The sequence below is a fragment of the Balearica regulorum genome, chromosome 16, assembly GCF_011004875.1.
Source record: "Balearica regulorum gibbericeps isolate bBalReg1 chromosome 16, bBalReg1.pri, whole genome shotgun sequence".
NCBI lineage: Eukaryota > Metazoa > Chordata > Aves > Gruiformes > Gruidae > Balearica > Balearica regulorum.
The window spans coordinates 7,198,052-7,225,259 of NC_046199.1; the positions used below are offsets into that span (position 1 = coordinate 7,198,052).

General features: G+C 37.6%; 1 protein-coding gene across 16 annotated transcripts in view; it reads right to left on the minus strand.

The window, feature by feature from the left end:
- The window catches only part of SULF2 (sulfatase 2), a 161,359-nt gene that overhangs the window by 99,716 nt on the left and 34,435 nt on the right, over positions 1 to 27,208 (minus strand). For 9 of the 16 annotated variants that reach the window (XM_075768839.1, XM_075768833.1, XM_075768828.1 and 6 more), the window contains one exon: positions 8,249 to 8,315. The exons of the other annotated variants lie outside the window; for them this stretch is intronic. The gene's annotated coding sequence lies outside the window, so the exon portion shown is untranslated. The remainder of the gene's footprint in view (positions 1 to 8,248; positions 8,316 to 27,208) is intronic. 16 annotated transcript variants of the gene reach the window in all.

Here is a 27,208-nt window from a genome sequence, read left to right on the forward strand (position 1 = left end):
CCAAATTGGCTTACTACTGCCTACTTGAAGGAAAGGTGGTAAACTCAGCAATATGCGTCTTTAAGTACACAAAAGCAGTTAGGCTTATGGTCTGTTGCTTACTGTCCTATGGCAAATAACCTGTCACCACCACTCCTTTACATCATTATCCTACATTGCCAATCTCTACACAGTGGCTGAACACACAAATAGTGCTTTGCTCAGCCTCTGGAACTGCTATACACCAGAAAAACTCTCTTAAGAATTGTCTTACTTAATTCTTTGTTTCTGTGTTGTTTATCTCCTTAACTTCTTTCATTCAACATCAAACATAGTTTGAACACAAAAGCCAAACCTATTTGCCTATATGACTTAAAATGAATATTCACCATTCTGGTTCAATTCGAATGATTGACATGATTATAGCTCCCAGCAATGAGTTCCCCACACAGCCTAAAAGTCTGAAAAGAGCAGCAGCAAAATTAATGGAAGCCAGGAATAGAATAATGGAAGCTTGTTAGTTACTTAGACCCCAGAGACCTTGAATTCCACAGTTCCTGGTTGGCATCGTGCACTGAATCATAGAAACATCCAGAGAGAACAAAACCGATGATGAAGTACACTGCATCATATGATACCTGGTCTGACTACTAAGTAGTTAATTCAAACCAGTGCAGAGTTTTGAGGATGTAACACAGAAGCAAAGTATCTAAAGCCAAAATAATAAAGTGCTGGATATAATAAAGCAGACACATTTCAGTGTGAAAGTGCTAAATCATTATACTTGGAACAAGTAAACTTTTCTACTACACTGAACACAGAGATAACCTCAGAGATAGCAGGAGAAAGGCTGTCTTACATGACAGTTTTTAACCATTGCTTGAAGACTAAATAGCAAGAGTTATGGCATATCTGGTTTTCGGTGCCCAGAAGGATACTAACTGGTCAAAAACATTTTAAGTACACAGGTACATATCTAATATAGGCAGAGAGTCCCCTAACTTACTAATGGAGCAACTGAAGTGTGGGTGGCTGATCTTAGAGAAGATGTAGCTGTACATTTGTATTGCTTTCTCAGTGGCTATACATACATGCTTTTCTTGAGTCCAGTTGCATGCTGATGCAGACTCTGGCATGCAGCTTGGAAAAAGAAAAAAGAAAGCTCATTTTGGCAACAGGAGGCCTTCCTGAAAGCATAGTAACTGAACTCTGACACTACTCAGCTTCTCTGAATCAACAGAGACCATTCAATTCGGCATCTGCAGAGCAAAGCTAATCACATTCAGTGTTTAAACTTTGGGGTAGACAGCGAGATGAATTAGAAATCTGAGTTCTTAGCAAGTAGAATAGGAAAGCATTGATAAGTTTTAAAAAGCCAAAACTTTCCAAGGATCCCTTGGATGAGAAAAAATTGGGATGTTTGCTTTCGAGTTTTAACTCTGTGCCCAGTAGACATACATTCTTCTATTAGCTGTCAAAACAAACACATCGCTGTCCTAACATCTCCAGTATTTAAAGTTTACTTTGCTTTGTGAATCAATTATTAAAAGTTCTCTCTCACGAAAGACACTTCTTTTTCAGCATTTATTCCTCATTTATAGCACTATAGATGAACTATTTTATAAAACAAGCAGTATTTCCAATGAGGCAAATTAGCTGAGATAGGTAAATCACTGAAAGTCACTGACAAGAAGGTTTATGAATAATTAAGTACCTGATATACAGCTGCATTACCATGAGCCTCTTATTCAGATTCCTACATTTCTCAGCATGACACAGACAAGACTTTGTTTCTGTAGTATAAAGAGACTCTTAATTAAATCTTCATTCTGTAGTGTGTCAAGATTTAACCTTCTTTATATGAGCTCATATTATTATATTTTATGCTGAAAAATGTTAATTTTCTGTTTAAATTCACCAGATTGCTGATGGAATTTCCTTACAATTCATTGTTGTTTCCAACTTCTTTAAAATAAGGTGCTACACATCCTTTAGGTAGAAATTAATTGCACAACTCCAGTCTTCACAGTAGTCATCTGAATATTATTGTTCTCAAATTCCATTTTAACATATTGTATGTTGGAGTGATTGTAATCCACAGTCATAAAATTCCACATAATTGCCCGTGTCTTAATGACCTCAGGCTTTGAATACAATCATTGGTCTTTGCACACTGCCTGTCACTTTTAGTGCCTGAGTATTGACATGGTCTCTCTTTCAGCTTCTTTGCAGCCCTTTAATGACTATGCCAATTAATAATGCATCATTCTCTCTCCTCTAGCTAATTTTAATTGCTGTAATTTATGTCCCTAGACAATTTCTGCACTACAAATGTAATCTATACCACCGTGACTGAGTTGGAAGATCACACTTTCAAGGTCTCTAGCAGATAAACAACACAATTTCAAGTTCATAGACATCATCTACAATTGACATCAATTACTGTTCAAGGAAACAAGTCATGACATTACAGGTAACAAACAGCTCATTTTTATGTTCTGGAGCAGAGTGGACTTCACCAGCAGGGCTCTGACAATTAACTACAGCTTCACAGACAGTGCTTTATGGAGATACTCCGATACTTTGAAAGGGAAAAATCCACCTAAAATTAGCAAAGATAGAGGTCCTGCAGTTCTTCAACAGGGTGAAGCCTATACTGCTACACAGTTATTCTCAGAAATATATGAATAATATATGAATAACCTCAATATAAATAATATTGAGGTGAGTATTGTGGCATAAAAACTCTAGTTCCTTGCCTACAGCCTGAGACAATGCATAAGATGAACTTCAACTTTAATTAAAACATGTTTGCAAAGCTCACGGGTACAAATAAAATCACGCAGGAAACAAAATGTTGATAACTAATCTCTACTCAGCCCCACAGACAGACCAAAATGAAGGGTATAACTGTTAATTGTGTTTGTCCCATGTTAGATGATTTACTTCATCCCTTGCCAGTATCAGGGATGCTTCACAAATCATATTCCAGTGTTTCAGTTAGTTATAACTTATTTTGATCCACAGCCTGTAAGTTCAGTCCCTCTGTTTTTATTGCCCTCTCTTATTACCTTCAATCCACCTTGTCAAAACCATAAAGCTCCTTGTGACAGTTGCTTCCACTGCTCTTCCAAAGCCAAATATCTTTCTGGCCCAGCACATCACACCCTAGTCTCCCTAATAGTCCTCCTCAAGCACACTGGCCTGTTCATCTCTGTCCAAAGGACACAGAAGCATTAAGACAGCCTACAACGTGTATCTAGATGCATCTAACTATGCACAGTATAGTCCACTCAATTTATCTGCCACTGTACTAGAACATTTTCTATTCCCACTGAGTCAAAACCTCATTAAAAATATAATGCAAGTGTAAGTTTTGGACAAGATCATATTAATGCCTTTCCAAAGATGAAAAGTTCAACACAAACAAGGTTAGAAAACCATGAAAAGAATGTCAAATGGCTAACCTGCCTGCTATCTCAGTTGCAAACTGTTTACATGGGGTATAACACATTTGGAGTTCACCAAAACATAATGCTATTGCAGATTACTTGAAGACTATTCAACCCTGCCTGGGTTCAGTGTTGGAACTGAATGGGACTAATTTGGTATTTGTGTTATTGATATAAATACTATATTTCACAGGGTACTAAAACATTAAAATGATCGCCCTCAAGCACAGCAATAACCATAATTCTTACACAACACATACACACCCTGTTAAATAAATTTACTTGTACAAGTGTCACACTGTAATTTGTCCCAGTCATCTTTAATTGATCCTTTCTCTTTAAACACAGTGTTGTTTTTAATATATGAGATCACTAACTGAAAGACAGAATGAAAAGCAAAACTTATTGTGGCTTGCAATGCATCTATCATCATTCAACTTCCAAGTGCCTACTAATGAATCTTTGAAATAGTATACATCTTTAACTAGTCTCTAGTGAACTATATTCTTATATACTATCCTCAGAACTCATCTAAAATGCTCCATAAATTTACTGGCACAGAGCCAACATGTCACATTTCTTTAACCTGTTTCCTTTCTTCTATTAGAACTGAGGCATTCATTTGCTGTTAATTACTTCTAATAGCCAGAAAGGTGAAAGGGCAATAGAAACAGACAGGTAGGGTGGAATAGAATTTGGGATCCTTTAACTGCACCTGCATATCTCCCTCTGGAACTTGAAAGTAAACCCAGAAGCCTTCAGTGGCTGAAGCCCTCTTTCTGTGGGCAAAAAGCTATTTAGTTTGCTAGCAAGACACACCTCAGTGCTTTCACGCAGCTGGCTCATATGCAGAGATAACAAGCTGTTACTACAGCACTTACTACACTCATTGAGTAGTACGCAATGGTGTGAACCTAAAGGTTCCCATCACTCTTATGACAGGCTGGCCTGCAGTAGTCTTCTGCAGGACAAACCCAAAACAAACCCAAAACATCCCAAGTAGTAACAAAACAACCCTCCACCACAAAAAGCATGTTTAGCTGTAAATGATTACACTAACTTCTAATGACTTCTGTTGAAAGTCTGAGAAATTACTTAAAGCAAGGCTTTTCCACAGTTGATAGCTTAGATTACAATGGCCACCAGTTCCTGCCTATCTCAGCAGCATTGTACACACTAAACTGCAAATGAAGCCAAAAGATGTGCTTATGACAATTACGCTGTAAAATACTATAAAAATGCAAAGTCATCTAGATAAATCAATCCCCCATCACAAAATTTTAATCCAAATTGTGTCACACCTATCTTCCCTTTGTCTGAAATGGTGGCAGTAATGATACCTGATTTGAAATTACTCTAATAATCACAAAGTATTTAGATATTGTGTTGACAGTCACTGTAAAAGAACCAAAGTAGTTAATAATTCTGCATTCAGGTTCGTTATTTTATAGTATCTGACAAGCCAGACATCAGGACAGTAAAAAGAAAGCGCTGCAGTTATCTGATGCAGTAAGCTCCATCTGTCCTGCATGTTGAATGAGGGAAAACAAAACACAAACCTTTACAACATGGTCACATATAATGATAATATACTTGTGCAAGGGACCAAACTAAAAGAACACTTGAGCACTCAACTTTACAAGCATAAAATTAACTTTAAAAGGGAGCGGGTGCATGTTTAAGTATTTAACTACAGCAGAACCTCAGCTGTTAAAACTGTTGTGGCGCTCATTCACAATCAGTTCAAATTCAAAATGGCAGCTCTCACAAAGACATTCATATTTCTTTCATCAACTTCTCTTCAATGACAGTCAGTTTTCACTCTCCCACTCCTTTGAGCTTAATTTTCCAGTGAGCAGAGACTCAAAAGTTGCAGCTTTTGAGGACCATACACTGTGCTGTAACACAGTCAAGGAGCATACACAAGTATAAGGAAATGGAATCTGTGCATGCAACAGCAGCACGTTTCTCCGTGAGTAACTCTTACTAGCAACATTATTGGCTGCAGAAAAGTCAAGGATGGGAGCCAAATGTACCACTGCTTTCCATTAAAACTCCCTGTTAAAAAGGGAGATAAAGCCAGATTCCTAGGACAGTGAAGGAAATAATCATAATAAAGATGTAATTCTACTGAAAGCCACACACAATAGCAAGGTCAGCAGAGTGGTGTCTTTGTATGATTTAGAATTAAGCTTATAATAGGTTTCTCTAGTAGCTCACATGTGAACTGCTAAGCAATTTTTTCTTCCTCTCTTGCTCTACCATACTAGGAACAGTAATAAGTATGTCAACCAAAGAAAATGCCTAACACTGCTTTATATAAGGAAAAAAGCTCAAACGTAAAAAGACCCTTAAATCTGCTTTGTTGTATTTCTTTAACTTCTGAAGAATTGAGCATAGTCTCTACATTACTGCCAAAAGCCTGAACTGTAGCAAAACTAAATTCTACATGCTCCAAATTCCTAAGATTGGAACAGCTATAAAGAAATTTGCAGCCACTACAACTAGCAGCTGCTGCTGTTGTAAATAATTTTATTTTAATTAGAGAGCTTTTTTAGTGTTTCTCATTATCCATATACTTAAGTACAATCAGGCTCAAAGGCTGTGCAATTAATTCCTTGGTCTACAACACAATAAGCTGTGCAAAATATTCACAGTGAAATCTAAAAGTCTTGAAAGGTAAAGTTTGTTCATCTTTATTCCATGTCTTGCAGTTGCTCAATTTTTAGGATCACATGACAGGGCTTGTTAAGAAATATTAAACAAACAAAAAACATTCACACAAATCCAACCGCCAACACACTCCACAACTGTTTGTATTGAATACTTGGTAAGACATTTGTTATTTTATAAAATGACATTAGAGACACTCTGCAATAGATTAATAAGGATGCATTGCTAACACCACACATTCATTTGAAACAAAATTATAGAATCTTGAATCTGACACTAAATCCAAATTAATCAATATCTTAAGTAATTTCTCAGTCATACCCTAAACGGAAGCATAATTTGAAGCTTTCTATGCCAAAAGTCCTCTGTACAAGGGGTAAAGACTCATATAATGGCAACAATGAAGGAATAAAACCCTACCTCTCACATTCAAGAAGGTCCAAGTTCCCTAATATTAATGACTGTCTGCATTTCTATTTGGCCATATTTTGTCCTTTATCAATATATGTTACTATGAAATGAAATATATTTTTACAAAAAAATTAATAATCATCAGAGTAATTTTGTGAGTACAAGCCAAAACCTCTTCGGGTTTGTTGGAAAGAAGGGACAAAAAAAACCCAAACAAACAAACCATACTGAGCAGTTCATCTAGTCACTTCTTAACCAGAAAGCTTCCTCTCCCCCTTCTATGAGGACTATCATTCACAGAACACTTCCAGACATCAGAAAAATGAGTGGTCAAATCTTCAGACTGGCAACAGTTACTTCCAACCACTGGTGATTACTCTCCTCTACCTCCTTATGTGCATTTACCCTACACCATGTTCTTTTACATTAGCATCGCAGGAAAGCACTAGTCCTTGCTTGAAACTAATTGCAAAACAACAGGGCGAAGGGTGGAAAGAGAGGGTGAAGGGTAGAAAGAGAAAACATACCAAACTGAATTTTAGAGTATTCAGAAAGCAATGAGAAGGGACTGACAAAGGCAAAAAAGATCTTCTCAAAATGCAAGAGAGAGAAATCGAGCAGCACAGAAGAGAGAACATGAACAGCTTGTCTAAACAGAAACATCAGAGGTAATTAGCAAAAAAGCAGCACAGATGTTTGCCTCCCTGCTCCAATAAAAGGTAAATGAACTGATCTTTAAATAGGACATGCTTTAAAGATTCCAACTTGGCCAAGAACTCAGCTATAGTATTAATTACACTAATCTGTCATCTGAATTTATCGTGAAGACCTGCATTTAGGACCAACATACTGCAACAATCTTATTCATAATAGTCATTCTTGCAACATCTTTCCATGAGTTGGATGTCTAACAGCAAGCCTAACTCCCAGAGTGAGGTACATAAGAAGAAAAGCATCTAGTGCAAACGACGAAGACCAGAGAAGAGAAAGATGGACTATATTTCCATTACATTGTGCAAGTACATACTGCCAGACTCTCATTGCCTTGGTTTCAGATTTCGACCATGGGCCTTCAACTGATGAGGGACAGATAATCGTCTGAAAGTACATAAAAAAGGTTCAGTATTCCATGTAGAATACTGGACACAGTATAGACCTTCTCCAATATAAGGCAAACGTGACATGGTTAAAAAATTATATCTTAGCAGATTATCTTAGCAACTTAGAGCCTTGTACCCTCAAACTTGATAGCTTCAGAGAGTCCAGAGAGTATTTCAGTACTACTTGATTGAGAAGCCACAGTATCAATGAACTATATTCAGAATCTTAAATCCCTCCTGCCCACATCAGATCATCAATTGTCAGAAATCTATGCATCTAGTAAGCTAAATACAACTACACTGATATACAATAATGCTTACTTTTCTCAAGTTTTCTCAGAAAAGCAGCACTTTCTGTAAAGATCAACTATCAGAAAAATACTTGACAATTTTTCAACTGTCAGGAAAATACTTGCTTTCAATTATTTGACAAAAGAGCTTTCCTGGAAATTGAAAATAACATTATTTTCTGCATACAAAAAGGGAACTTTAAGCTCTATTCCTCAGACAAAACTACTCATCAGTAAATAAACTTTGAATATGTCTACAAATCTCCTCATGGAATATATGAGTGAATTTTAAGTGCCACAGAGACTAGGCAATTAACATAGTACAAGAGACTTTTATACTCACAAGGTCAGCAATTGGTCTCCTATAGAGGAACACTGAGGCAAGTAATCAAGCTTTCCAGTATTACCAGCTGTAAAATATTACCATGAACAAATTGGTGATTCACTAGTGTGCACAATTTTGCTTTTATTTACACATATAACTAAAGCAGTCCACTCATTAAAATTAGACTTTAGTAACACATGGAAAATACTTTAATTTGATATTTCCTCCAAAGTGACAGCATAACAGCATTGCTATATTCCCTCTTCTAAGGTAACTGACTTATTCAGGACATGAAAAACTGTACCCATTAAGCTACTAACAGCACTTTGTACAACACCTGCAGGAACGGCTTCCATGCAACCATTAACTTCATTAAGTAAATACTGATATGACTGATTTCTTTAGACGAAGAAGCATCAGGCAAAGATGAGAACATCAGCACCACAGAAGCTACACCATTTTGCAAAACTATCCAGCAGTCTTATTTCCCTGTTGTAGAATTAGTTTTAGAAAATATTGCTCATAACTTTGGCCTCTCAGGCATCCTTTTCTCCTTCAAAACACCAAAATATTGTTTGGGTTTTTCTTCCCTGGCATATGGTACTAGCTAGTTTCCTGCTACACCTTCCACATACAGTTGTCCTACTAACATTAAACAAGGACCGATACACGACTCTGCTCACTTCCAAGTTCTATCACTGATGCTGAATGGGCATTATATTTAGTAATGATAGTACACTTAGGGATTCCAAAAAGAATTCAAATCTTGCTGAACTCGTTATTACTAATACAAGTGGAGAAACAGACAGAGATTCTTTTCCAGGACAGTCTGCAGTCTCTGTTGGGCACGTTGCAGGCTGTGACTCTGACACGTGCCAATAGCACAATTTAAGTCAAGAAGTCTGCTCCTAACACATTTCATATTCCTTATGACTCTTTTTCATATTAGGATAACCTCCAGATCTGGTACGTAGGTAGACTTTTTAATCTCTAGCGTTATAGTCAAAAACACAGGGAGTTATTTCTGACTGTACTACTTACAGTGTTGCATGCATAAACCTGAGGAAAGCCGCAACAGGCCCCAGTAGGGCACTGCAGTATCAATGCTGCCAATGAGCAAATGTACCTGTAACACAGACACTGCCATTTTAGCAAATTCTCAGACAGCCTAATTTTCAGAAGTGCTGAAGTCTCAAACCTGCACATAGGGCAAGCAGAGCTATAAATAGTTAGCACAACCGAAAACCCTAGATCGTTAAAAACCTGTTCAAAGAAGCAACTGTGATTCGTATTATTCATCTGCTGTGGTTTAGCTTTTAAACCAAGTCATCATAAGAATAGGTTAATTATGTGCAGAGGAAGATTTCAATTTTTTTAATAACAAGTACGAAGAAAAGTTTAAAAAGTCACCATTTGGCCAATATTATTAATTTGCACACCAGAAGCAACAGTTTAATTTCAGACAAAACATGCTGCTTGAAGTGAAAGGAGGCTTAAAAATTGGCCCCATGTTAAGAAATCAATGCGTTACAAAAGTAGTTTACTATGATATAAATCAGCTATTGAGGTGTCTTGAAGGTTGTATCATAAACTTAGGACTTTGAACCAAAAGTCACTTTATATAAATAATTTTTTTAAACAAAGATGACTACATATAAATCGCTTAATTATAGTCATTCCAGCATCTATTACAGTAGACATGAAATGTGAGCATTGTTTTCTCCTGAAAAAGAGGTGCAACTACAGACAGTAAACACAATTATTTAACTACTTTCTCTAGTAGAAAGCGACACCTTGCACTTGAGTATATTATGCATTTGTTAGGGAGCATCAAGATCACTTTCAGAAAGAGTATTGAAAGCTTTTGCCATGAAAAATGGACATATTTTCAGATACATATTGCCTTATTTTATAAAGATTATAAGTTCTCCTTTAAGCTCCTGGCTAGTGCAAATCTTTCAACATCTTATAAGAAATATTGGAACCAAGCCATAGTAACCTCTTCACACTTGAGGCTGTTCATGGATCCTATTTCACGGCTCGTTCAAAAGGAAGATTAGAAGGACTTTTTCCATTTTTTATATTAAATGGTTTAATTCACAAGGGATTCATGTCAACATAAGTATCCAAAAATAGCATGCTTCATATTTTTTCATCCTGAGTAAGCCATGTTGCACCTGCAGTCACCCACCACTGCTCTGTGTTTCAAAGCATAAACCCTACAAATAGGGAACTACTCAGCCTGAGTCTTTAAACTCAACTCCCGTTTTCTAATAAAATAAGAAATACATGATTAACTCATTTTATTATGTTATCAATAATAATGTGTCCTCAGAAAGAAGAAAAACCTCAGAAAAATACTTACTTACAGAGAACCTGGATCTTAAAACAACCCAAAGAATTTGCACCTGTGTTCTTTCAGTGAGGACTGAAACTAATATCTACCATGACTTCTGCAGAAAGCAACACCAAATATTTTAGTAAAGACTAACAAAAGATTGGGGGGGGGGGGGGGGGGGGGGGGGGGGGGGGGGGGGAAGGGAGGGGAGTGTGATATAAAATTTTGTTGAGCTTTGCTGCAGTTCGTCCTATCCTAGTGACAAATACTAGAGGACCCTAAATAAGACCTCTGACATCCATTTTGTCTCCAAAGAGCAGTTCTTCCTAGAGCATATGACCCCAGCATTATACTGATAAATCTGTTACCTAACAAGATCACAAGCTGAACCAGCATAAGTGAAAACCATAAACAATTAAATAATGTGCTAAGTAACTTTCCTCAACAATCAAAGGAAGATGTAAACAGTTTACAGCCGAATTCCAGTTTCCATACCACTTGTACTCTTGGTTTTATGATGTGTACTTACAGCTTTTTATGAGCAATATGGAAACCGTACCCAGCCATTTTCTTGCACTATTACAAAATATATAACTCATTGATTAGCCCATAAATTCTATTTACAATTTTTGTCCAGCAGTAATGTATTTCACTATTTACATAGCTGTTACCACAGTAAATCACTGCAGGAGGCAAACACAAGATACTATATTAGATTCAGAGAGTCTGCTGCCAAATTGTCCCAAGAGAAAAACAAAGCACAAACCTGTGCTTCCTGAGACTCACCATTCCCTTGTCAGCCAACTTCATAGGACTATGTGAATTTCATCCTCCTACAGTGCTGGTTCTCATAGAGGATGACAACTTACACTACTTCTGACAGCTTTTTTTTTTTTTGCCTTTTTTTTTTTCCCCCTCAACAGCAAAAATGTCTTAGGAGGAGCTAAGTGACATGTCTACTTGGTAGGTACAATATGCTATGTCTGATTGGGTTGATGTGTTTAGACAGCAATGTAGTGCAGTAATATGCCAGCTTCAGAAATGCAAGCACAATGAGTATGCTAATGCATTGCTAAACACAATTAATGAGCCCTGAATCTGAGCAGGGCTAATTAATCCAACTGCTAACTTTTCAGAGCTGATGACTGTGTGCTCCTCTTTTTCTCTACAGAGGCAAGGGGAATGGGAAGATTGAGCTGGGACTTCCAAAAACTTACTGAGAACTTAGAACTGTGGCTGAAGTCGGCATCTGTGCAGTGTAGAAAAGGCTGTATGAGAGTGAACTAACTCCAATTGAGCAGCCTTCCACCTGCCAAAGCAGTAGCAACAAAAATGCACAAAGGACTTGTATCTTTGTCCCACTTCATCACTTGTAAAGTGCAACTACAACCTTTTCCATTCAAGAGGTGCACATGGAAAATTATTAATTCTTGTGAAGTATTACAGTGCTATTTGATGGGAAAGAAGAAAAATCTGTACTAAGTAACCTGCTCAGACAGTATGCAGTCATTTCTATTCCGGTAGTTCTCAATTCTTCAGTGCTGGATTCTGCACCACTGCAAGGAAATTGTTCTAACATGTCAGTGGCAAAGCTCACTAAAATAAAACTTTAAGCACTTTGAGGCAGAGTGTGCTAAAAGTCCTAAGAATAAAGTAGGAATCTCATTTTTAGCAGTGATGCTGTCAAACAGAACTCATACTGCTTGAAAATGTATTCTGCACTGACTCGCATATCATGTTTGCTTTTTAGAACAGTCTGATAAACTGATTTTCCACTGTCTTGCCCTGTGCCATCTACACCTTTAAACTTGTTGGAGCAGGGAGCAGCTCACAATCAGCATCTGTTTATATGGAGGAATATGTTGCCCAAAGAAAAAAAGGGGTGAAAGTTTTATGCTTTGACAGTGAAAATACCAGTTCATCAATTTGATAATAAAAGCACAGTTGCATTAATGTCAGAATAAAATTTAAGTCCAATAGTAAGCAACTATTGCATGACTGTGAGGTAAACACCGTAAGTAAGTTATGATCTCTTCCATATCCTGAGAGAGAACTGGGCTTGTTACAAGAAGCAATTTCTTTTTTGTCATAAGCAAAGAAGCCCTGGCCATCACTTATTTTAAAATTCATGGAGTTTCAGAAACCTGAGTAGTTTTTGCATAGATTCATGAAGCATTTTGAGTTCCTGCACACTCTGCAAATAGGGTTAGCATGAAGTAAATTATATTGCTATAACTCTGGATTCCAAATTTCAAATCCAGAAGAGATTTAAAGGTAACATGCAAAACTGTCCAGCAGAAAAGAATCAAGTAGCAGAGGTCAGCCTTCATCCCTCACAAGATGATATTTTAGAAATAGAGAATAGCAGATAGTCGGGAAAAAACCCTGCTTTCTCAGTAATACCGTAAACCCAAATGCATTTGTTTACAGTTACTCATAGATTCTCACAAATTTGTTGAACTGCATTTTTACAGGGAAATTATAAATCTTTCATCTTCCTTTCTCCTAGGACACTCTCAAGGCTATCATTAGTCCCTCAGCATCAGAAGAAAAGGTAAGATCCTCAGAGATTCAAGAATCTGACTCAGGAGTTAGAATGACACAATGTTTGTAGTTGTCTGAATGCACAGCTATGGTATTGTTTCAGCATCAAGAGGGACAGCATTGTAAACTGGCAAGATTAATGCGTCCTGCTTCTTATAGATTTGATGACTGTATTTGCAAAATCCAAGATTCCCAACAGTTTTCCTTTAATTACTCCTAAAATGGAATATGAGATAGTTCACTTGTATGCTAAATTATACTCATGAAGAGAGTACATGAGCTTTTTCACTGTTTTCTCAGTTTTTATCTGTAGACTCTTCAGCTGAGGGGTCAAGAGGCTTTATTACTCTTATTATGGAGCTCTGGAGTAGCACCATTAGCACCGAACCATAATGCAGTATCTGAAAGAGTCATGGCAAACAAAACGAGGTGGCTATGCACATTTTCTTTCTTTCCCCATGACGCATATTCTTAACTTACACACATAACTCATGTTTCAATTCAGGGACAAGCATGGCTTTCCAAGGATATCTTCCTCCTACAATAGATATTATTTCCAAACCTTTTAGTACAGAAACCTAAGGATATGGACATGATATCTGAATTACAATGTTTAGAATACTTTGTAGGAAGTACATTTAGTCTTAAGTCTTGAAATTCTAGATTTCCTATAACTGTACACATAATGGGAATTAGAAAACAAACAAACAGAGGTATACAAACTTCACATCAGGAGAAACACTCACCTAAAGAACAAAGAATAAGTATTTTGTGTGGAATTTCAAAGTTACTATGAATTATCAAATCCACATCCAAAACACCCTAAGGAATACAGTGCATAACATGTATGCATTCTTTGACTCTGCCACGTCCATTGAAGAAAATAATTCAGAAGTGAAAGATTAAGAAGAGTAGCCACGTTTCCTTTTTGATGTTCTATTTCCAAGTAAGACTATCTGGTCATCCCTGCATCCGAGACATCTCTGATAAAAGCAGATGTTGCACGTGATCCATGAGAGCTAAGATTGTTTGTACTGCACATCACTGGTCTTATCTACAGAAACTGCAGCTAGTTTGGGACAAGATGAAAAAGGATAGTCTTCTCAGATTACTAGCTGTTTTGGGGAAAATAAAACACATAGCTGAGAAAATTGCACACAATCTATTGTAGACAAGCCAAGGAGGCTAAATCATTTCAGCAGAAAGACAACAAGAGCTTTTCCTAATGATAATTTAGAATTAGATGCAAACAAATATTTTATTAACTAAATTTTCGTTTGTATTCTTTAAGATACAGAACAGTTAACAGCTTAAAAAATTAAACAGTTCATGATAAAAATTGAGACTTCCTGTGATCTCCAACAATATTCTTTTTGACAGGCTGAGATCTGAAGATGGCAACTATTAACATTCAAACAGTGTTAATGTAATTAAGTCCAGTTCTAAACCTCCTCTTGTTTCATGAGTCTTTAGAAAGCTGCTTTCTTTTGCATCTTTGAAGATGTATAAAAAGGTGCTTTTGTATTAAAGTGAAATTTTCCATCTAAGGTTTTAGTCTGTACTTCCAAAAGTTATAGAAGACAGATTGTGATCAGAGCTCAAGCCTGTCATACGTTAAATTGATCTCAACTAGTATCAATTCATAAACTGAAAAAAAGAATTTTGATAAGAAAGCTGAATAACAATGTATCTAATAATAGAGACTAGAGAAACAACTACATAAGATATGTAAATGCAAAAGAAAGTCAAATGCATTTGAAATGCATTGAGTAGGTACTCCAACACTGGGCTTAAGCCAAAATGCAAACTTTTTCTTGTCACTCCTTTCCTAGCACCATTTAAGTAGCTATCCTGAGCCATGCGGTAGGGGTGAAAACATTAGGTCTGTCATTATCATCTTTCTGAGGCATCACAGCCAGGCTGTTGCTATTGGGGATTTTAAACACTAAAACTTCAAAAAGTTAGGGTAAGAATGAATTACTCATATGATTAACTGAAGTTTGTGTTGGTTTTGCATGGCAAGGTTTTGGTAGTGGGGGGGCTACAGGGGTGGCTTCTGTGAGAAGCTGCTAGAAGCTTCCCCTGTGTCTGACAGAGCCAATGCCAGCCGGCTCCAAGACGGACCCGCCGCTGGCCAAGGCCAAGCCAGTCAGCGCCTCTGTGATAACATATTTAAGAAAGAGAAAAAAACAGTTAGAGAGTGCTTTTGCAGCCGGAGAGAGGAGTGAGAAGATGTAAGAACATCTGCAGACACCAAGGTCAGTGCAGAAGGAGGGGCAGGAGGTGCTCCAGGCACCGGAGCAAGATTCCCCTGCAGCCCGTGGTGAAGACCCTGGTGAAGCAGGCTGTCCCCCTGCAGCCCATGGAGGGAGGATGAGGGGGTGTAGCGATTCCACCTGCAGCTCGTGGAGGACCCCACGCCGGAGCAGGTGGAGGCACCTGAAGGAGGCTGTGACCCCGTGGGAAGCCCGCGCTGGAGCAAGCTCCTGGCAGGACCTGTGGATCCGTGGAGAGAGGAGCCCACGCCAGAGCAGGTTTGCTGGCAGGACTTGTGACCCCGTGGGGGACCCACGCTGGAGCAGTTTGCTCCTGAAGGTCTGCACCCCGTGGAGGAGACTCACATTGGAGAAGTTCGTGAAGGACTGTCTCCCGTGAGAGGGACCCCACGCTGGAGCAGGGGAACGATGAGAGGAGTCCTCCCCCTGAGGATGAAGAAGCAGCAGAAACACCGTGTGAGGAACTGACCGTAACCCCCACTCCCCGTCCCCCTGTGCCACTGGGGGGGGGGCGGAGGTTGAAGCCGGGAGTGAAGTTGAGCCCGGGAAGATGGGAGGGGTGGGGGGAGGGGTTTTAAGATTTGGTTTTATTTCTCATTCCTCTACTCTGTTTTGCTTAGTAATAAATAAGATGAATTCCCTCTCTAAGTTCGGTCTGTTTTGCTCGTGATGATAATTAGAGAATGATCTCTCCCTGTCCTTATCTCGACCCATAAGTTTTTTTTTCATTGTACCTTTTCTCCCCTGTCTAATGAAACAGGGGAGTGATAGAGCGGCTCTGGTGGGCACCTAGCCCTCAGCCAGGGTCAACCCACCACAGAAGTTAAACACACAAACTTCCCTATTCAAACCTGTCGAGCACCTCTTTCACAGTGATCACTTGTAATCAGAAAACTATATTCTTCCACAACAATCTGTCCTTCTTGACTTTGACAAAAACCTTTGAACTTTTCACTACTTCACGCGTGCAGAAGCTACACATTGTAGTACAAGCATTTTCCTTTTTCTAACTTCAAGGATAGCTACTACAGGATTCCAAAATAAATTTCACTAGAAGATCATTCAATGATTAGTCAGTTTTACTATTCTTTCATGGGTACTTGTCTATGAAGTTTCTTCTGTCACAGAAAATTTTTACTTATAAACAGTCATTAAAAACATCACATCTTTAAAAGCAGAAGGCCTAGTTTCATTAAATTTTTGGCATGAGAACAGCTATCATGAACTTTTTTTCCCTAGTGCCACAGTTGTTATTCACATTTACATAACCAATGCCGAGACATCTGAAGTTATCAGTATCACAGCTCAACAATACAATTGTTTGCAATAAATAAACCTAGCTTACTTCTAACTAGAGAGAAGTATGTCTCTTACCAAGGTGTTACTATGCCAATCTATCTAAGGTTTGACTTGGAAATTGTTTACGAAGAAATCTTTACTAAGTCAGTCCATTAAAATGTGGATCCTGCTATAAGGGATCTGCAGGTAAGTATTTAGCAGAAGAGTTGCATAAAATGGGGGGAAAATTTGTATGATATATTCAAGAGTAAATACCATAGATAAGAAGATTTCACTGGCACTTTTTATGTATGAATTTTTTGGGCTAATTTTTATTAAACATTGAGTTCCTCATGATTTCATTCTAAATGCTATTCCCAGTTCCACTTAATGAGGCAGGGAGATAAAAGGATGACAAAACTGAGGATGTATATGAGCGTGTTTAATTTGTTTACTATGCTTCATGAATATCTTGTCTGCAAGCAGAGTAAATGCAGAGTTTAGTCTCTTCTTCCTTTAGCTAAGAAGTTTCAATTTCAGATTGCGGCATCACCAACATCAGAAGTATTTCAAGTATTCTGCAAGCTGTGTAGTAACATCAACAGCTACATGAGAGCATGCTGCCTTAAGATGTATCATATGTTCAAGATTATGTTGCTCAAAATTTTACTATATTGCATCTCAGCTATCAGTATTGCAGATATTCTGGCTCATGAACAGGATCTGCTCCCACCTTAAGCGAAGGTAACTACATGTGTAAGCATTTTTCCTTTTCATCCAAGGTTCTGTGTTGTTTCTAAGGGTAACTTTTTATCATGTTCTTCAGGATTTCACAAAATTTCTCCTCTATTTCCTCTAAGAAAAGACAAAGGTGCATTGAAGGTATATGTTCCATACAAACAATACACAGAAGATCACTCTGAAATAACATTTAGATTGCATACCCTCAGCATGCCAAAAGTATCAAAACCTTAAGTTTCTGCTGATACAGAGCAAGCACTGATTTCTAGCACAACTGTAGCAAATGGCATGAGAAAGCCAACTAAGAGACAGAAAACTTAAGAATTAGTAAACAGTTCAAGTATTAGAAAGCATGCTCAAACATGACAGTAATTTGGAACTTAAGTTACTCAGGCAAGTCCTAGCTCAACAAGATAACGAATAGTTTAGGTGATCAAATTTCAGGACTGGATTCCTAATGACCATTTTTCTGTGTAGAATCTTGAGGGTAGAGATTGTTTAAGGCTCGTAGCTGGTTTTTGAGCATTGGAGTATAGTCTATTGCATATATTTATGTATACATTTAAATATGTGTGTGTGCATGTGTGTATATATAAAATCAAAACACACACACACACATATCTTCATCCTTGGAAAGGAGTCCTGAGTAAACCGGTCTGACCTTATAGTTAATTCTGCTTTGAGCAGGGGGCTTGACTAGATAATGTCCTGAGGTTCCTTCTAAGCAGAATTTTCTTACGATTCGGACATAAATATCATCCTGCCTAAAGACATTTTTAAGTCAAAAATTTATTTAGAATAACCAGAGCTGAAGCAGCTGCAAAATGCACAGTCTATCATTAGTATCTGATGATGATACTATTTGATAGTATTGACTATGATCACATAATGAAATGTGAAGGCTGTTATATCCATTATGAACAAGTATAGCTCTTCTCACTTTCTCAGAAGTCAAACTAGTCAAAACAGCACAAACAACAACACGATTTATCACACTTGCTAGAAAACCCTGATTATAACATACAGCACAGACTAAGTTTTTAAAAAGGGAAAGAATAAAAGTAAACGAATGTCTATGTATTATCTGCGATTAGAATAAACTTTTTTATCATGTACGTAGTTACTAAGCAATTTTTTTTTTCCTCATGTAAAAGAGGAATGATAATATTATCATCATTACTGGTATTATCTTTTCCAGATAATGAACTGCTCAAATCTTTCTGCCAACAAAGGATAATTTGGACAAAATAACTTTAGAAGTCCAATAATAAGAAGCGCGAGGACGTATTCGTTACACTGTATTAGCCCTCTTCTTTAGATGTTGAAACTATGATACTGCATTCAGTGTATAGGAAATGGAATAAAGGTGAGTTTCTCCAGAAAATAATTCAGGACCACTAATTTAGCAACTAAATTTAAGTAGAGGAAAAAGCATCATTCCAGCCTGGATATCTAATTCACCTGATGCAACTTTTACTACAAGAACATTCTTTGTGAAGTAATCATGTAGTCTGTGATTTCAATACCTAACAAATTGCTTAGATATCATTGTTAACTCTTATTGTGTCATTTTTGTTTCTTCAGTGTTAGACTTCCATACCTTTACATTTTACCATAATTGTTTATTCCCATAATCATCGATAGACCAGAAAGTTACTGAGCAGTGCATGTTGTTGTCACCTTTAAAATCAGGGTTCTCTGACAGTACAAGCATCTTGATATTTGCAGCTGTTTATTTCTGACAGCTTGCTAAAACACTAAAGCAGAACATTGTTTCACAATTCTCCCTCACCAATGGATTTATCAATATCTGACAGGAACATTTTAATGACTTTCCAGCACTTGTATGAGTGGTAGAGTGCCAAACTCCCTTTTGAATTAACCTGGAAGCCATTGGCTAATGTTTAAGTTTACCATACACCTTATTTTCTCAGTCAAGCTTTACTAAAGACAAGTATATACCATTTTTGGTAGAGATGATTAAGTCACGCAAGAAGTTACCTGAAAGGACTACTGGTGAACCAAACCATGAACCCTTCACATACACTGATAAGCAGTTTAGACACATGGATAGTTTCTTTAAGTATAAACCATAACAAGCCTTTTGCTCAATGTGATCGTACCATAAACACCAGCTGAATTATGGTACAGGAAGAGTTATCTAAAAAAACTTCCTTTGCAATGTAATTACAAGCAAAACGATGAGGTTAATCGCTTAACCAATATAATTAAGCCAACCAATAAGGGTATGTTAAAGGGTATAAAACACTGTAAGCCTCTTTAAAGAAAAGTGCGTTCTGGTCAGGGTCACTGATGGCTGTACTTTCCTGTACTCTGTATTGCCCATTTGCCACATATGTATTCTTATTAACAATCATGACAAAAGCCATGGATAATTTTAAAGAGAGGTAGATCCAGCCTTGACCCCTGAAGTCCATGACAAGCACATCAAGAAACAGAAACTGTAGGTTAATGGTCCACAAAAAGTTTAAAAAACACTGGTCACATACTCTCAGAGTGCTGATGAGCATAAGAAGCATCACTGAGGAAATGTACGGAGGCTGGAGATCCACTGGACACTGAGAAAGGTGCTGCAGTACTTATACACCGATTATAAGTTTTCAGTCTATGTTACATCTTCGCTTTCCTGGATTACTGTGGTAGTTGAGAATTATACCACCAATTTAGTCAAGAAGCAACACAATAACTGGGAACACTGGAGAGCTTGAGTTTACCAAGTACCAAGAGTTAGGAATAGAACTTTTCAGAAAGACAGTAAGTTCTTGGATTCTTGTTACCTATCTTGTGGTGGCAGCTGAAAGGCAAAAAAGAGCAAGAGAACTCACAGTCCTATTAAAAGAGGAAGATTTTGCTCTGTGCTCCTCATACACCAAAGAAATGGAGTCCAGGTGCAATACATGAGGAATGCCCTCTCATTCACAAGGCTTCTTTCCTTCAGCCACTGTTTAGTCATCTTATATACCTCAACAGTGCTAAAGAACTTACTGCTGATTCAGCACTTGGGAAGGCAGTATGCTGAAATGGGCTTGGCAGACATGTAGGCAGGCAGAGACATAGATCTTAACTTCCATTCCCAGACTGACAGAGTGGACAACAATCCCTGAAAGTATTAAGAGATGAAACCTCTTCTACTGAGCATGGGAAGGCAGAAGGAAATAATTTTCAAAAAAAAATATTTCGAAGTATAAACGTATATGTTGATATACATACACACATGTACATCCCCCCAAACACCCATTTATCTTTGTTTATATACACACGTGTGTGTGTCCCTACATATATAGACACACACAAAAAATTAAAACAAGGCTTACATCCTTTGTATACTTTCTATTTTCCTGGAGTTCAGAAAACATGTTTCTATTGTGGATTAAGATTCTTGTACATTTTACTGACCACAGCAGAGGACCATCATAATCTTCATGAAACAGATTTACCATGCCCTTGAGTAATCACAGGAAATTCAAATTCAAGCTTGCTGCTAGAATTCTGTATTCATTCAGCATTATTTTTTTTTTCCAGTTTCACAGCTCACACTGACATCAATCTCAAAAAATGGTGCTTTGAATTATAAATGCCCAGATCTCCTCCATTTCTATAGTTCTAACAGCACTGAACCACTGTCCTTCCTACCAACTTTCAGATGACTCTGAGATCAGACAAACTTAATTAGAATTTACTAATTTTGCTTGATACCTTAAGTAGTCATATTAAATCTACCACACACACACACACACAAAAACCTAAATAAAAGAAGAAAGGCATTTCCTAGACAATGTTTACCCTGTTTGCCCTCTGCAACCCCCATAGTCCTAGTTAGGAGGTAGGAGAAGCATTATAAATTGGAAGTTACAAAGAGTTGTTGCTTAAACAGCTCTTCACAAGGTGAAATACACTGTCGTTAAGGATCATTAATTTATAGCACTTCTGTCAAAATTACAACATTCATTCAAAACTTTACTGCGGTAGCAGATTGGTGCCAAAATAGCCCAAGTTCAAAAACATATTATCAGTTTCCTTGTGATCTAGAACCAACATATTTAATAAATAGCATCAAAAAACCTAATTGAAATATTTGTCACAAGACTTCTGTCTTCCAGCTGGTTTGAAGAACACCCCTTCCTTCTTTATGGAAGAAAAATAATTTCTACTTTCTGCCGTGCCATCTAAACTTAACAAGCCAGGCATTTCAGGAATCCTACTTCTTCCCACCTATGACACCAGAGTTAAAAGCTCTGTCTAGTAGAAATATTGCAGTTCAGATTATTAAGAAGCTTTTTTTTTTGCTTTCAGATAATCTTTAAATTGGGAATTTATATAACATTGGAAAGTCAGGATTCATCTAGCACCAAGAAATGCTTACTGTCCTTCACCTTTTTACAATTCTGCTGACAGTAAAAACTTCATGAAATTGAAGGCTAAATGAGACCAAATAGATAAACCCCAAGCTTTACTGAAATACCATGAAATCTGCAGAATAGCCAACATTTCCACAGCCAAGTCCTACATAACTCTGAAAACAAGGAAGATGATGAAAGCTTTTCAGGTAAAACACCAGTATCCACTTTTTTCCCCCTAAGGGAACAGAGTTTTATTGTATTTGTTGGCAAGTCTAAATTCGTTGGAGGTTTTTTTGGTTTTTTTTTTTCTTTTACAATTCGTCTTTCTTTAGTTCACATAAAATTGTATATCACTGCATACCCACAGTTAAATGTCTTATCTATGGAATTTGAGAAATAAAGTTTACATATATGTCTAAGATTTGAGAAAATATGAAAAATTCAACAGCCAGTAATTGAACTGTAGTTGATTGCCCCAGAACTATTTTGTATGGCATACTAATTTCAAAGATAGATTCTATACAGCACACTAGAAACTGTTTATGCAGATTACATTTATGATCAAGACGAAATATGTTAGTAACTTCTATAACTTGGATAAGGTTTGATTAAATCATCTCACCAGAGTAACGGGTGCAGACGAGGGAACTCAAATTCCGTTCTTCCAGTAGAACCCTCGATCATTTTTATTTATTTCTACCACCAGGAATTCTGTGGCAAGTAAGCAAACACCTCCCAGCAACAAGCTGATAATTTTGAGCTTACAAACTGTCTTTTACAGAAGACTTGGCTGAAAGAAGTAATTAAATGCATACTTCCCTTCATATCTTCTGTGATTAGTTTGCATGGAGATAAGATAGAGATGTGACAAATTTGTATGGCCACAAACAAACAAAAAGAAAAATTATATTTGAAATTCAATTCTGAGTCATTGTCTGTATATATTCACCTCAAGATTATATCTCAGCAACTTTCACTTCTTAATTTGTATAGTTAATAAGTGTCCTTACCCTAGAATTTCATCACAGAATGCTCATAGATAGTAAGTCATCCGGGGGGACCTTGACAAGCTTGAGAGGTGGGCCCCTGTGAACCACATGAAGTTCAACAAGGCCAAGTGCAAGGTCCTGCACGTGGGTTGGTGCAATCCCAAGCACGACTATAGGCTGGGTGAGGAATGGATTGAAAGCAGCCCCGAGGAGAAGGACTCGGGGGTATTGATTGATGAGAAGCTCAACATGAGCCAGCAGTGTGCGCTTGCAGCCCAGAAAGCCAACTGTGTCCTGGGCTGCATCAAAAGAGGTGTGACCAGCAGGTCGAGGGAGGTGATCCTGCCCCTCTACTCTGCTCTTGTGAGACTCCACCTGGAGTACTGCGTCCAGCTCGGGGGGCCCCAGTACAGGAGGGACATCGAGCTGTTGGAGCAAATCCAAAGGAGGGCCATGAAGTTCATCAGAGGGATGGAGCACCTCTCCTGTGAGGACAGGCTAAGAAAGCTGGGAATGTTCAGCCTGGAGAAAAGAAGGCTCCGGGGAGATCTAATTGCGTCTTACCAGTACCTGAAGGGGGCCTACAGGAAAGATGGTGAGGGTCTGTTTATCAGGGAGTGCAGTGACAGGACAAGGGGGAATGGGTTCAAGCTGAAGGAGGGTAGATTTAGATCAGATGTTAGAAAGAAATTCTTTACTGTTAGAGTGGTGAGGCACTGGAACAGGTTGCCCAGAGAGGTTGTGGAGGCCCCATCCCTGGAAGTGTTTAAGACCAGGTTGGATGAGGCTTTGGGTAACATGGTCTAGTGGAGGGTGTCCCTGCCTGTAGCAGGGGGGTTGGAACTAGATGATCTTTGAGGTCCCTTCCAATCCAAACCATTCTGTGATTCTAAGTCACAGCAGTACTTTATATATATTAGAAAAATCTCAAGGGAGAGAGAAGAGTGTGAATATTTTTCTTTTTACAAACCAGGATACGTTCACAGCAACACAATGAACATGCAACTACAAGAATTATTAAGTTACAGTTATTGCATTCACAATTCATTCTACAATTAGACATGTATTACACCTGAAGAACTGATAACATCTATATATGCACATGTTGCTATTTCCTACTGTTACCGTAATGGATTATTATTTGCCATATGGTTGGAACAGAATGGTTGCTCACTGCAGTTATGAATGGCTGGCTATATCTAGACTGCTGCAATTACCAAATACCAGGTTGAGAGTGATTAACTTCTGATGTTTTTAACATTTTCTTCTTTGCAGAGTAGTAGTATGATGCATCTCTACACAACTCCACTCTCCCATTATGCCAGACAGAGCAGAGAAAATTCACTAATTCACACTAACGATGAGGGGATCCTTTACAAAGTTAGTTCAGAAATGTGCGATGTGACAGAATTCAATCACATATATTGAATCATGATGTTATGTTTGCAAAGCCAGGTTTTGTTTTTAAGTAGTTCCTATTAGTGCTGTGCACATGTTAAGCACTTAAGTTTTATTACAAAACAACTTATTATGTAAGCCATTAAATTACCTAACTTCATTTACACATAGATTTGCCTGTGACATCCAAACACAACTCCTTTCTCTCTTTCTGTTCATGAATGGCCCTCTGCAACATGTCACTCTTCTTCAGCCCTGGCCCCAGCTCCACATAATTTTCTTCAAATTCTAACTAAACCAAGAAGTATTACACCTGATTCCAAGCTGTGTTTGCACTAATTAATACATACACAGACTGACCAATAATTGGCTAACAGAAAAGCAAATTTTTCAGCTGAAGCTTTTAACTCAAATCTTTCCCTGAAACAAGCCACTTATCTGACCAACCCAACCACCAGTTTCCAAAAATATATACATCCCTCTAAAATTATTTTTTTATTAGATTACAAAAATTATGGAGAAGGTAGCATCTTGCCTTCATAACCTTCCCAAGGTTTGATACTGTACAGTAATACATTGCCAAAGGGGTACCAAGCCTCTACCTGAGCAAAGAAACACTTATTGGTGGGTTTCATGCATGCTAGCAACAGAAAAGAAAGGAGAAACTTAAGATTCTTCAGTTTCTGGATACAAGAATAAAATTCCCTTTATTTATCCTAATGCAAGGTCAGAAGTACTTTTCTTGAAATCTAAACAGCTATACTAACTAGTAAGAAAAGAGTCAGACCTATATTGTATATAACAAGCTTTAAACTATTTACTGTATATATAAATAGATGTATTTCAGTATGTGAAAAGCAAGACAACCATCATGCGGGAAACAAGTCCATCAATTGATCCCTTTAAAGACTCTTTTTAAGGAGGATAGAAGGGAAGAAAGAAGTTTCTTTTCCCTTCTCTAACTTGTCAGGTACCACTGCAAATTTCAAGACCAGATGCAGTAAGTAGGGACTTTGAAACCTTGCTACTGTTCCAACTTTTCCCCTCCACTTCTACAAAGCAAAGGGTGTTGGTTAAGCAGTTCCTTCAAAGCAGAATCAGTCCGAGTACAGCAAGTAGAGAGAGATTGTTGCTGTGAGTCTAGTCAGGAAAGAATAGCTGCTGGGCACACAACCTGGCACTGAAAGAGAACAGGAAAACTAACAAGTATAAGCACTGGTCTTCACTTTTTGGAACAGGAGGGCTGAGGGGGAAGAGGTGGAGGAATGAAGAGAGAAAAATTATACTTGAAACTGGAAAAGCATGCAGGAGCAAATACATAAGCTTCTAATCAAAGATAAGCAGGACATTAAGAGAAAAGGGAAACTAGCACATCTAATCAGAACAAAAACACTCCATTACTCCAAGAACAGGAATACAGTAGTTGAACACACTGTAGTTAAACACAGAGCCAAGAGAATAGAGTCAGCACTTCCTTAACAACATCCTTGCTTCCACAGATGCAGGCGTGTTATACCACCAGAGCACTGCAGAATTTAGTCCCAAGAGCTAGAGATCTCTGTGCACATTTCAGAATGTGCACTCTAACTCCACTAGAGACAAAGTAAGCACAATTATTTATAAACACAGAACCTAATACTCTCTATTGCGCTGTACAGCCTGAATTTAGTTTTTAATAGTTATTAAAATGAAACTCTGGTCCCTTTTCATTTATATAGAAAAAGCCCTGCTGGAAACAAAATTCTTCACTGCATCCTATTAAGAAAGTCTCACATCCAGACTACATATAGACAATCCTTGACATTTGTGCTATATTTTGATTTCCTTACCACTTTTTTTTTCCCCCACTTGTTAAGAGTATATATTTTTTCTAGATTCTGCTTTTACTGAAAATGCTTTGAGCTGGAATCTACATTAAAACTAACTGAAACTTCCATGCAGAACTGTGCTTTTTTTGTGTCATAGCAACACTGAACAAAGTCACTTACTTCCATTGTATTTTGGCTATTTCAAGAAATTTAGTTTAGCCATACTACTAAGAAATTGTTTCTGGTGCAACAAATACTACTCATATCCGAGGATGGCTGCATTTTCTTAAAAAACCTATTAGAATATTTTAGGGGTGAATCCATATTTAATTGGTGATGCTTTCAACTTATCTTTCTGCATACTGGTTTATTTCCCCTTCCTTGTCCCTTCCTATTGTGACATGTGCCATTCATAAAAGTTGAGTTTCTTATTTTGCCTTTGTCTCCTGTACTACCACCTATAATCATACAAGAAACCAGGACTTTGTACAACGATATAAAGAAAGACAACTCATGAATGAAACGCCATCCAGTTCTTAAGCATGCAAGAAAGCAGGCATTAACATGTGTGTATGATATACAAGTTTCTGTTCGTGACTGATGGTGTCTCTCTCGTGCTACCTACAGGCAAAGGAAAATACCTTTCTAAGCTTTCAGTCAGTCTGATAGAGCACAATTGTGCATTTTACCACTGTAGTTAGCTTGTAACTGCAAGGAATATAATATTTGCTATAAATCTTTCTGTTACAAGCCAAAAATACCAATTAATTCTGGCATAAAGGGTCCTTCTCAGTTTTAAAACTCTCTTGTATTTTGCAAGCAGGGCAGAGTTGCGCAGAAAAACATTAAGGAGACTGAAAACAAACAATAGGCAGGCATCTAAAAAGACCAAAATACAATACATAACAGGGACCAACAGAATGTTTACTCAAGCAAAGCAATCAAGAATACAGTTCTTGCACATCTAATAGAGAACAATCTTGCTAGACTAATTTTAGTGACTAGGTATTTGAAGTTGTCAAAAATTATAAGCCAAGCCTAACCTCTATGTGTCTTAAATACAGATTCACCAATTTAAGCAGGCTATAAGCAGAAAGCTATGCATGTATCACTAATGCCAATCATTTTAAATACTGTATATGAAGTTGCCAATATCTACTAATACATGTTTCTTATGGATAACAGCATACTACGAGCACAAAGTTAAACACATCTAAAGAAAAAATACCCTGAAACTCCTGTTTT